Here is a 14,196-nt window from a genome sequence, read left to right as displayed (position 1 = left end):
TTTTCAGTACAACATTGGTAAGTATCATGTTTTTTTGTCATGTTTCTGTAAATGTTCAAATGTTGAATTTGCCATAATCGTGTATGTCATTGTATGTGATGCAATCTCGTTTGTTGATCTGTTTATCGTTATGTATGCTTTGCTTGTGCATTCAATTCTATGTATATATGTCTTGAAATATTGTTTATAGACAATTTTTGGCCGCTAGCCTATACTAGTTATAATAGCGATTATGTTTATATTGAACATGCTATTTAACAGTGTTTTATATCTTTATATGTTGTTACTTACGTGTATGTTATGAATTATATATTTCCAGATTACATCTATACATTTATTTAGTCTTGTTCTTTGTGTTCCCGTACAAAACCGTGCCCTTATATCAGCACAAATGAATGGTCGGGATTGACCAAAACAAAATAACACATCGAAATTGTATTACGGGAGCAGTTATTCACCATGCATTTAAAGCAATCATTTAAAATGTAGCTACACTTGTTGTATTTTTTCATATTAATATTAATGTAAACTCTTGTAGTGAGATAGCTCACACCCGTTTGTTTTGGTCGAGACGCCGTCACGTGACAAATTAATACAAAGATCATGTAAGACACTACAATACAAATTTATTAAACGAGTTTCTCTTCTTGTTGTTATTGCTTCTTACCCATGCAAACTTGCACAGTTATATACAGTTTGAACTGGATGGTCATGAATGTGATTTCTAAGTATATCCAGAATTTCAATTTTGATAATGTACAATGTTTAATACCTTAAACTTTATTATGTAAGGCGCATTCTTTGTAACGATATTTAATTATGAAGTCATACCAAGAGTTATTACAATGATTATAAATCAAAAGGATAATGACGTTTTTTTCATAGTTGTAACGTCATTTAATATGATATGCATTCAAACAAAGTATAAGTATATAATAGTTCTTTAACAAAACATATTAAGAACAAAATACATGTGTCATTCCAAACAAGTGCAGTGCAACTGTATTCCACTCTACTGCCATAACGTCATAACAACTATCATTGTGCGTTGTTAAAACTACGTCGTCAAAGTAATAGGGCGTCGTTGTTTTCGTTATGAAGTTTATTTTAAGTGATCTAAGCCAATAATATATCGGATAAGTTTTTTTTTTATGTTTCCTGCGTTTTGTTTTCGGAGATCGTTATTGATTCTCGTATATCTTTGAAGATCTTAACATCGGCAAGTGTCGCGGGCCATTGAAATAGGCAAATCATCAAATCTAATCGAAGTAGATTTACTTCATCAAAACATAGTAGAATTTATCCTATTTAAATTGATGTCAAACTGTAGTGTGCTATAAAAACAGACATAATAAATTGAAGTAAGCATAAGTTAGGTCACCTTTGTGAGCATGGTATTAATTATTATTATTTTAAAACAAATATCTAGATTGTGACATTAAAATCTATGGAATTAAGTGACAGTTTTATTTACTAAGTAACGCCGCGTTGTTCACATGACATGACGCTATGCATGTATTGTGCTATTTAATATAACTTTAAGCAAAATCAATTGAAGTTAGCATTAGTTTGGTCACCCTCGTGATTATAGTTTTATTAAGCGTTTAAAGAAATATTTAGATTGTTTTAATTTTAGTAGAGCATTAACATAAGGCATTAAATATAACACTTACGGTGCATGCCCTATTAACCAGATTGCACCAAATCAGCTTTCAAAAAATGCTTACTATCCAACCAGAGAAATTGTTGGTGTTTAAGCAATGTAATATTTAAATCAACTGTTGTTTTTGTTCACAATCATTGCGCTGGAATGTCATTACTAGCTACACAATGAAAAGCAAATTTTACAACCAATACCACAGGGAACTGCTATAATTATGGTGTGTTCGCGATATATATAAAAATACTCCTTTTATCTTCACATGTCGCGTTCGAAGGTTGATCATAAAAAATATATTCTAACAAAATTGAACACCGAGCCGCTTCATCTCAAAGACAAAACTGACAATGGAAGCTAAGAACCGTCTCATGTAAGAAACACACGTGCATTTATGTACTGCATTAGTATTTGGTCTATTCTACTTTATTCGTTAACATTTTGTTGTATTATACATACAGGAATTTGTGATTGTTTTATTCTGAGCAACAGTTGCTAGACAATCACACAGTTATTTATCAACTGCCAATTTATGTGAAATAAGCATACACCATATTCCGTTCTGAATATTAGGCAGAAATTTGTCACAGTATGTTCACAGAATATTAATACTAGACAGCAATTAAAGAGCCACACCGTTCACCGTTAACGTCTGTCTATTTAAATACGTTTGAACAAAATAAAATAGTGGTAGCTGTACACGGACACATTAATATAGACTTTATTTGGTATACCATTTTTTCAAATTAAAATTTTGTTTTGAAAATGACAGTCCGTCTTTCGGTTGGTTTGTCGGTCGCTAGACCTGTCTTTTCCGCACTATATCACAAAAACAGTTTGACCTAGGACTGTTAAACTTTAATGCTATGTTATCCTTGACTGCTATGTAACTCCCCCCCCCCCCTTATTCTATGTTGGTTTATAAAGATTACAATACAACCACTAAATCAAAAGGAATGGTCATATTGGTTTGCACATGTTTGAATATTGAAATTCGAAAACGTCGAACAGATTTACTTTTGTTGACATAGAGTTGATCTTTTTCAATTGCGAGTATATGAATTAATAGACCTGTATAACTGCAAAATAGTGTTTTTTATACGAACACACCGAATCGATCTGTCATATTTACTGCAAATGCATGGCATAATGGTCAATCTTAGGCCAGACTTTAATTATTTTTTTGTTTCCCCACGATTCTGTCAGATTAATTGTGGTTTTGTTTATATCATGGTCAAATTAAGTCACTTATACGTTTAAGCTGTATATGCTTAATGCTTCATTAAACTCCGATTGAACTATTCTGTTTAAATAGTTGGAATAAAAGGACCAGAAAAGAAATACTGTATTTTTTAGGTAGAACCTAGTGAAGAGGCTGCATTCGTAGCTTAAGTCAAGCAATATGATTAAGATTAGGCCTGAACACCATTTCATCGATGACTGCCAACCAAATTAAAGAAGACATATAGTTTCCAGCGCCCACGGATCGTTTTCAAACGAAATTTCTCCATTCTTTAAGTAACTCTTATTTATGATATGCTTTTAAATGATTGATAAAGATTTATCAGTGAACTATATCCTGTTTTTAAGCCACACTCTCACATTTTTTGCAAAACTCCATAAAAAAACACAAGTGATATAAGATTGCTGACAAAACAATAAAGCGCAGATTTTTATACTGCAGTTCAAAATGTAATGTTTTATGCAGTTTTCTTAAACCGTTAGTAACGGTTTCAAACTAACATGAAAATAATGAAAGTACTGTATATTAACATGTTAAATGGTATAGAGAATATGAAAAGAGATTGTGGAATGCCCTTGGTATGATATAAGGTATGTTCAATCGTTAGAAGTAAACCGTTTGTGTTGTGGGAGTTAAAATCTTTGGTAAAATGATTCAGCTGGTAATTGAACGCCATTAAGAGAAGTATAAGTTAAGTGCATTTTACGCTTTAAATGAACCTGAAATTATCAATTATGCTATGTTAAACCTGTAACAAGATCGTATATGTGAAAATGTTCTGATATATTGATAAGGTATTGTTAATGACTCATAAGGTTAATTTACGACTTAAATTAACATATATATCACTTCGACAACCTGTTAACATGTTTCATTTAGTCATCGAAATTTTCATCGTAATCGGAAAATAGACGCCATTTTGGTACGATATAAATTTGGTGACGCAATATGGACTACAAATGGGGTCATCGCGTGACCAGTCTGGACCATTGCCGTTGCGTCATTAATGTAGACCTAAACGTTATCGTTATATTAAAGCTGCAACCAGATATAATATGTGCTAAATATTACTCTGATGTATTGAAAAGGTATTGTTATTGTCACAAAGGATTTATTTACGGCTTACATTATTGGCGTCATCATTATTCTATTACATATTTAATAACGTATACAACGTAATGACATGGTTGAGTCATGATAACAAAGGCACTTCATAAACAGTTCGTACAAAAACATTTCAAAATACTCCTCAGTGAGTGACTGAACGTCGTTCATTAATCACAAGATGGCTCGTATTTGGATTAAATTTAATTAAAGTGTAAGTTAGCAGTGAGTTATTTAAAGTGTAAGTTAGCAGTGAGGTATCAGTTGATTGCATTTCCTCGATCTAAACATGGATAGTCAGACTGCATAACATCGCACATACATCACAAAACATATATTTATAACATCATTAGCATTTATTGTTATCATTATTGGTGTTGTAATCTGACTTACGTCGGAACTAAATGCAGTAAAATAACCATGCAGCCTTCTTTGGTATCGTTCCTGACAATACTTTGTGGCCAGATGGCTGTTTCTACAGAGGTGTTGCCAACTACCTGGACTAAATCATACATGTTTTACAATTGTACTGCACTGAACCAGATATCAGTTTTGGAACAAAAGTATTAACGCGATACTAGGCAACTTTAACTTAATATCTTAAAAAACATGCATTGATATCAATGGTTTTGATATTCTCCAATGCAAATCTGTTAAAAGAAAATGGTACGAAACATTTTAATAACTTTTAACAGCGATTGTAAACCAATATCATCTGATCATTGAGAAGTGTGTATTTTACTCGTGCATGAAGTATGCATTGGTACATTGACTGATGGTAAAGAAACGAACGATAGACAAACTGATCGATACTTGCATTATTTCAACATCATTTTTCAACAAAAAACCATTGGGGATTGTTCAACGTCAATATGGCGCCGTAATAAGGCTTCATTCTCAATGCCATCTGAATGCATTCTTGTTCAAATTTAGTGGAATTAAATATACATTTCATTCGAGTTCGGTAGTATTGGTTACTGTGCCAAAAGTATTGCTTTGACCATGTAACTAATTCAAGGAGCTAACATTGCGTTTCGATTTAGTTATTTATGTTAAAGCTATTGGAAAAATGGAATGTTTTGATGAAGCAATAATGCATATCGTTAAATTCAATTCTCATCTTAAGTCAATAACAGTTTAGGACGTGAAATAAGATAATAACGTGCGACACACAACTAATGTGATGCTGTGTATACAATGACTATATGATTTTAATATGATATCCTTTTAAAGTATTGTGTTCTATGTCTTTGGCGTTTGCCCAGTGCCACTAAACTGGGTTTATGTTTAAAAATTTTGCTACTGAGATTGTTTCTGTAGCTTTTCGCATACATATTGCGCTCCTATTTAACTTATATTGTTATCAATATTTGCTAAACAAAAATCTTAAAATGTTATGTTATACTGTTAGAGCACTTAACGCATCATTAATATGGACATACTATGAAATTCAAACGTTCATCAAAATGTTCAGCTGTATTGTTTGTTTAACTTTTACACATGCGAAAGTGATAATTTAGATTAAAATGAATAACGATATCACATTTACACTCAAGTTCGTGTATGTTTGTTTTATATACAGTTTACTTTCATTTCATTTATTCTTTATAGAGGGTGGATTTTCTTTAGACTTCTATATCTTCACAGGTGAGAGCAAAAAATCTTATGTCGAACAAATACCAGTGCAAATTATTTATTCAGCACTAATGCATTTCTGCAACCATTGTATAACATATATAAATGATTCAACGGTTCATGTGCGGCTCTAGTAAGTTTATAACACACCTTTATCAGCCTTAAAACTTGCAAAATGGTATACATGATTCCAAAAACAGACGTTTTGTCGTGTGCACAATAACCATTACTTTGCACAGCTACCTTGATCAACTTAGTGCTTTGTTGTTGTTTTTTTGGACATATTCTGACACTGAATGCGCATATCAGTAGTTGCAAATGCGTTTGAAACGTGCCAAGTGCGTACTTCTGTTCTGTCTTGTATAACAGTATTTACATTTTAATTCAATTACTAGTTACATGCATCAGATGCAAGCCATAACAGTTTCCTAGATCTGCTAAATGAAATCTGAATTCAACGAACGATTGGATGAAACAAGTACAAACACATTTTATGTCCTGAAACATGTAAATCGAGCTTGGTTGACATGCTTTAATCACTCGTGCACATGCTGTTTCTCACATTTGTAGAGATGTTATGCTCATAAACGAACTTTGCTGGGGCTTTATGGTATCTTCAATTAAGTGATAGAGAGAGCAGTACACTTATTTGTTTATGTTCAACATCCATTGATCGATTACATTGATCGTTATTTCAATAAATTTCAAAATCTTTTATTTTCTCTTGCATGCTTCAGTGGACAATGATGGACTTAATGGGTTGTCTATTTCTTTTTTCTCATACCAATGCGTTTAAAATAAAAATCAGCTATTAAATTTGTGTTGTCTTAACTGGTTTTTTGGTTGATAAGCATCTTGACGACGCTTTTTGTGTATCCATACTTTTGGAGAACATAGCTGACACCGTTGATCTAGTAATATGATTTAGTTGTATATTATTGCGTAAAAATGTTCAATAAGACATTAAATATCGTATATAATGAAGTGTGAAGAGAATCGATTTTGAATTAATTAAAGTTTAACATTTGTTAGTTTTACATGTGTTGTTATATCTATATTTGAAGTGCACTGCATTATTTCAATGCGAATATTTGTACTAAAGTTCTGAAAGTAAATGCATTGCACGCTGCAAAGCTTTTAAACAGTATTTGACAGATGCATAAGAACACATTTTCGTAATATTATTTAATAAAGTCAGAAGTCTTACACGACTTTGATATTTCTTAAATGTTTCAACACGTACAGACAGCCCGACGAAGCCAGGATCAGCGATTCGTTGTGCCTGAACAATCAGAAGTTTAGGCCTCGTCTCTTTGACATGAGACTTTCAAAGAAAACAGAGAACGCCGCCTACATATACGACTGTGACATTTTTGTTATAACTGAAGGGGATTCATCGAGATCGTTCAATTTTAACGGTAGACCGTTTGGTCAAATTCAATTTCATTTTTTTGTGCGGTTGGAGTAGTTATATCAACCCAAGTGTACTGTTTTAAAATTCTATCAGACTAAGCTTTTCGCATAAAAATTGGTTTAAACGGGGTTTATGTTTAAATTATTGGCTACTGAGCTTTTTCTGTGTTTTTTCACATAAGTATTGAAATTATCTGCTCAGCATGCAGATATGAGTGATGTTTTGCTTTTATGATTTTAAAATTATTCGTTTCCTTCTATTTTTCCTAACCATGATCTCAGGAGATGCATGCCTGTCTATTATTTTTGATGAATGATGAAATCATTATCAGGTTGTAGCCATGCTAACTAGCCCCCATTGGACTTGAGTTCAAATGAACCCGATAAGCAAATCATATCACGGTAAAGCAATTTTGATGCGAGTATGGTTTGTTTGTGGTGTTTGTATTTGTGTATGTGCTGTAATTTTCTGTTTGGGGTTTGTATTTGTGTATGTGATACTAATATGTTTCGTTTAAAGCCTTGCCTTGTTCTCCTAAACAGGTTGTATTTTGTGTGGAATAACATTTAACCAAAATGATCACCATGACTTTACTTTGGTACTTTATTCGGTACACATTGTTTGTTTACACTATTGCATTCGTAGTTCAAGCCGATCATCTTCCTTATTACTCATGTTTAAAAACGTACACAGAATAATAAATGAAAGTAAAAATTAATAGAAAGTAGTAAGTTTCTGTGATGTGAAGCACAAATGGTGTATTTCAAGACAATGGGCACGACGTTCAAGCAATTGTGTGATTAAAGTGAATATTGATTTAAGAAGACTGCCTTTCTGATGATGCTAAATGGAAAGATCATATCACTTCGGTTCTCGACAAAACTTGGAAGAGATTGGGTATCATGCGTTCCCTTAAATTCATGCTTTCTCGTAACTGCCTTGAAAAAAATGTATATAAGCTTTATTAGACCCCTTTTGGAGTATGGGGACGTTGTCTGAGACAACTGTAGTTCTAACTTACATAGTGAACTCGAGGCAATTCAGACCGAAGCAGCGAGGATAGTTACCGGTGCCACTAAATTGTGTAATATACAGGGTTTTATGGCTGATTTGAAGTGGGACACCCTTGCAATTAGAAGGAAAAAACATAGGCTTGGTTTTTTTTATAAGATGAGTAAAGGTATGACACCCGAATATCTATCGTCATTGATTCCCGCCCAGTCTCAGGTCAGATATCCACTTAGAAACTCCGAAAATGTTCCACTACCAGTTTGTCGCACCCAGTCATATGCGTCATCATTCCTTCCTGCTACAGTCCGAGATTGGAACTCCCTTCCAATAGCAACAAGACACTCGGAAACAGTCCAATCTTTTAAAAACAAACTTCAAACACACTCCACGAAATCATCTTTACTTTACAACGTCGGTTCGCGCCGCAACCAAACCATGCATTGTCGTCTAAGACTTGGGTGTAGTTCGCTTAACCATGATCTTCACAGAAAAATATCATTGACTCCTCTTCATGTATATGCACCGCAATTGAAGATGCGTCCCATTTCCTCATGATATGCCCTTTATACTCCACCCAGCGACAGCGATGTTTAATGACCTTCCTTGTGCACCAACTATTCATAATTTACTTTTCGGTGATGATCGCCTAACTTTTGAACAAAACAAGTATATATTTCTGTGTGTGCAGAGGTTTATATCAAGTTCAAAGAGATTCGATGCTTGATCGGGTCTGTTCGGATAGTGTTCGGTGTCGGGGGCAGAGTGTCATGCATGAGATGATAGACCTACTATATATAGTTATATGTTTTAGAAATGATAACAGTATGTAAGCAAATATACCACACATCTTTTTTTAAGCGGATTTGAATATTATATGTTTATTGAACTAAATAGTTATTAGGAACGGAATTTACATAAGTTTTAAGTAGCTTGTTTTCCAATCCTTATTATTTGTATTGTTGTTAAATACCTTGTATATTTAAATTTGAAATAAATACTGTTTAAACTAAGAAGACTATGGGAAGCTATACAACATGTTGGAATAATAAGTTCAATTGTTTGACCTTACACGAAAAGATAATTGCTGAAATATTGAATATAGTAGGTGCGTAGAAGAATTATAGCATTGGCATCAATCTTTTTCATACATTGCCATATGAATATTTTGACATGATTCCCGTGCGAGTATCAGCACCAAGGTAATGAAAATAAAGTGATTAACTTATTCTCAGGGCGCATGGTAGCCAGTGTGTCTGGTCTGAGTCTTCACATAGACTATATAGATCATTCCGTTTACAAAAGTTTGTAAATAATAGATAACCAATTCTTTAACTTTGACCATTTCGAAATGTAATTTAACAAAGTTCACTATTAAACGTGGTAAATATATTGTTACATTGAAAGGAAGATTTTCAGTTTGAGTCTTGAGACTTAACTCAGACTTGTTACTAACTGTTTGTTATCGTGGGTACTGAAGCTTATTAACAATCTGTTTACAAGCAAACAGTTCTCGACATTGCAGTAGCCGTGTTTGACGCTGCGACGTTTGGTACCCAACGACTTGGAAACAACCGGAAGAAACGACGACTTCTTATTGAAAACAAGGTAGAAACAGAGAAATTGAGTATTATTTATTATACTGGTTTAAACGTGAATCACATAACATATCAGTTGGTAATGCGCAGTCATCGATTCAGATTGTCTTCATCTGTACCAGAGCAATATTGAAGTGTTTCCATTCCACATAGAACCTAAAACTAAATAACTTAGGACAAAATAGGTGATATTGCAAAATATACGTCCATTAGAGAAAAAAGGCAGACGAATAACTCGCATTCCAGACATTTCTTGGTCTGCCAGTCTTTGTTGGGGCCGTTATAGATCCTTCTAGAAACCCATAGGTGTTCTTTAATGATCTTCTGTGGAATGAACACGAGAAACCTTACTCCTAAGAGCCACTAATGAATAAATTATTACTATCTTTAATAATCCCTATGTCTGAACCAAACATGATAAACAATTAGTAGTGTATGAATTAAATGAAATAGACATGAACATATATTACGCAGCCAACTCTTTTGTTATCATAAGCCGGCCCAATGTTTTCAATGGTATTATTGTTGATGTGTTTGCGTTGAATTGTGCTGTATCAAAGATGAAGAAGCTCGGTATTAGAGTAATCATATTTAATCCTCATATGGATTTGTTTTAAACATTAAAATGTTATGTTATTAATCAAAGCAGAACGTTTATTATTCCCATTAAAATAATATATGCAGTAGGTTAAGAATGACCCTTTACTCATTGATAAATTGTACTTTCTGCATGACTATCGGTCATAGAGTATGGAATATAAAAATATATATAACTATTGAAATATACTAAAATAGCAATTCAGCAGTAAATGGCAAATTAATACAACAAATACATGTTCACTTTTTTCATAGAAAATTTATAATTTTTTCATAAAAATGCTACGAAATTAATATATTTGAAGGAATCAATTATATATTCGATAAATCATCTATTATGTATATGAAAAATTTAAACAAAAAAAAGTTTTAGCTTAGAATATAGATGGTCGTTGGCGATACTATTTAGGTCTATACTTAATGATTATCTCAACACACATCTGACAGTTAAAACAAACGCTGATTTCATGCATAAAGGTCAAAGTATTTCTTCCAATGGAGTTCTATCTTACAGTACTAATTATACCATATGAATAACACGACTATCGCTGGAAGTAATGGCTGCTCCCCATACGCCCATTTTCTATGAAAAGGCAGAACTTGTAATACAATGTGATGGTAGAAGGTAAGTGTTGTAGAATTATTATACACAGTTGGAAAGATTCATAGTATGGAAAGATATGAGAAATAAAATTGAAGGTAATTTACAAAAAATAAAAATAAAAAGCAGCAATTTAAATGCACAAAAATTGAAGATATGGCGCGGACAAACTCCTGCCAAAATATATAAGAAAAACAAACAACAAATTTGGTTCGGTTCTGGGTAGATTTGAACCGCTACCTTGAAGCCCTCAAAAGATGTGTAGTCCTGAGCTTAACAACATAGGCTAAAGCATTAAAATTAAAGAGTTTCAACGGGAAGTTTTTACCACCAATTATTCACTAATCAAAATTGTTACAGACACCAAATCAAAAAAAATAAGACAAAACTAGCAATAAGGTTTTTTATTGGTAGCAAATTTCGGAATCAGGTTTGTTATTGGTAGCAAATTTCACATTGTAAGATAAATAGATTACGTCTATGTCGTTCGATCGCCTTTGCCATATAGGTAGAATCTGTAACGTATAAAAACACGTCAGAACAGAAGGCTATGCGAACGTCTACTGTATTACGCTGGATCGCCGCACTGACCACGCTATACGTAGTCCTCTCTCTGAGTCGGATATGATTGTAAAAGTACTGAGAATATACTAACTTCCAATTGAATAAAATTGGCCTAGAATAGTCTTGTTTCATTTGTGTCAATTTATAGCTGTAGACGTTTTAACAACGCCGTGTACCTGCAACAATACCAAAGACATAAATAAACTGCTTTCAGTGAATCTTTGTCTTTACAGAACCTAATTGCTGTAAGCAACGGGAGGGCGAGTAGAATGTAGAATGCTACCGTTAAAAATCGAGTGACAAATACCACAAGCAAAAGCCTTATATACTGAACCTTAATCTTGTGTCGGTAAATCATGCACGAGAACAATATTCCCGCTAACAAGAATCGGTTACTAAAGCAAAAAAACTATAATAAAAAACAATTTAGAACCGCGAATATTTTCTTTCATTAGGAGTGTGCTACCTTAAAATACATGATATGATTATGATGCGTGTGCACTGCACTTCCTCTCATTGCAATCTATCTAAATACCAAGTTTTATTTCAATCCCATTAGTAGTTTGAAGTTATAGCCCGGACAAGCACCAATTATGAAAAAACGGTTTAGGGGAGATAACTTAATAGATATGCATGATAGACGTATACACTGCACTTCCTCGCGATGCCATCTATTTTTATACGAAGTTTATTTCAATCCCATCAGTTGTTTTGAAAATATGTCCCGGACAAGCACCAATTATGAAAAAAAAAGTTTATTAAAGTTATTCTCCGGACAAGAGTGTGACGGACGAAAGGAAGGACGGACAAAGCGGCAACTATATACTCTCTCTTCGGGGAGCATAATTATCAAGCTAACCAGCCTCGGCGTAAACAAAATCATTTGTGGCTTTGGTTTGACACTAATCACAGATATAATTTTAATAATATGGATGCGTTCGTTTTGGATTATCGTATGACCGGTTTCAGCATTATTAAATACATGTTAATAACTTTAACGAAAAATTGTTTGCGCCTGTATCTTGAGCGTTGTTGTTTATTACATAAATAAACAACCTGTTGTAAGATCATTTTGGCTATTCGGAATAATACAGTTATAATAAAACGTCGGGATCTATCATAAGGACAGCTTTTATGCACATTAAAACCTTTTTTATGTCTTATTCCTTTACCTTTGCCACGGAGTTTTTTAATTTCATTATATTACTTCAGCAAATAAGACGTCGTCAGCGTGTTTATCTCAGCACGCGATGATAACATGGCATCCTACTTTTTGTGAAACATTTGTATGATTGTTTTGCGATTTCTTCATATCATTTTCCACAGGGAATAAGACTGAAAGCTATTTCTGATTGGTCGAAAAAAATTAGACGAATGTTTCACTAAAGTATTTGGTGTCTGATACCTGATATTTAAATTTTAACATTTATTAATCTTATAAAGATAATGATACCTAAAAGGAAATACGTTCGTTTTTCGTCACTTAGGAAATAACCAATATGACTGAATTACACTGTATGTTTCCTAACAGATGAGTATTTAGCCACAATAGTTTTCATAAATATAATTACATATCCCTTACCCATTGTAAGACGACGTATGCTAAATATTTGATGACAGGCACATACCGCTGCGTCATTGCTGTCAAATAGGTGGAAAATATTCGTCTCAACAGATGTATGATAAAAAAGGAATGACTTCTCTCTTATTTCTAGCGATATATTCTTTCATTAGACTAACATAAGCTGAATTAATGAATATATATATATTTATACTAATAATGGTAATGTTTTATCGATATCAATGCAATGAATATGACCTTTGAAACATTATACAGAACATATTCGATGATTGGTTTGTTTTTATAGTCGAAAAACGCATGTGTTCCAAATGAAACATATCTTACGACGTCCTATTGGCAAATCAGTTGTCATTATTTGTACTCATCATCTAGTAATGAAGGATCATTGGCTCCATTGACCTTCATGGAGCTGTTATTGTATTCTGTCTGAAAAAAGTCATTAGAGCTGGCTTGTGTGGCATGTCTGGTTTTTGTTTTCAAGGAATTCGGTCATGTTTTTGGACAAAAAATAGTTTCCTGGTAATACATCTGATATCATTTTATATCATTATTTTACTAAACGATTCCTAAGTTGCTTAAAATACAATAAAACTATTAAAAGTGTTTTGGTTGAAGTGGATTGCAAAAAAACACGCCGGTCAAATTGAGATTTTGATTAGAAAAAAGACGCAACATTTGTGTACTAGCCTAAGCACAATTGAGATTTTGATTAGAGAAAAGACGCAACATTTGTGTACTAGCCTAAGCACTCGATAACAATTGTGCGAATATTCGTAATGAGATGGACTATTTGCCGGCCTACTTCGATTCCCTTATGATTTGATATCTGAATTCTATTGGCTGATACAATGTCCTGTAAATTAACAATTTGAAAGCAAATGAGTTAATTATTTTCTGTGTTAACAGGAATAACAGAAATCGAACAGATTCCTTACCAATGTCTGGGTTAGTCCACTATATTTCGTGGGCATTATAAGCCTGATCATTTATTAAAAGATATACACGATAAACAGGATAAAAATATCATCGAGGGCCCCGATTCCTATTTATATAAAGATTCCGGACATTACATGAACATTTAAAGGATAAAACCATTACTTTGTATACGGGCTGCGAATGAATAATGCATGTCATTAGTACGGACTTTTTTAACAACGCAATTGCATAAATGGTTAAATGTAAGCTCGGTCTGG

Source organism: Mya arenaria, chromosome 8 (genome assembly GCF_026914265.1).
Source record: "Mya arenaria isolate MELC-2E11 chromosome 8, ASM2691426v1".
Classification (NCBI taxonomy): Eukaryota; Metazoa; Mollusca; class Bivalvia; order Myida; family Myidae; genus Mya; species Mya arenaria.
Note: the sequence above shows the minus strand (reverse complement) of the source record.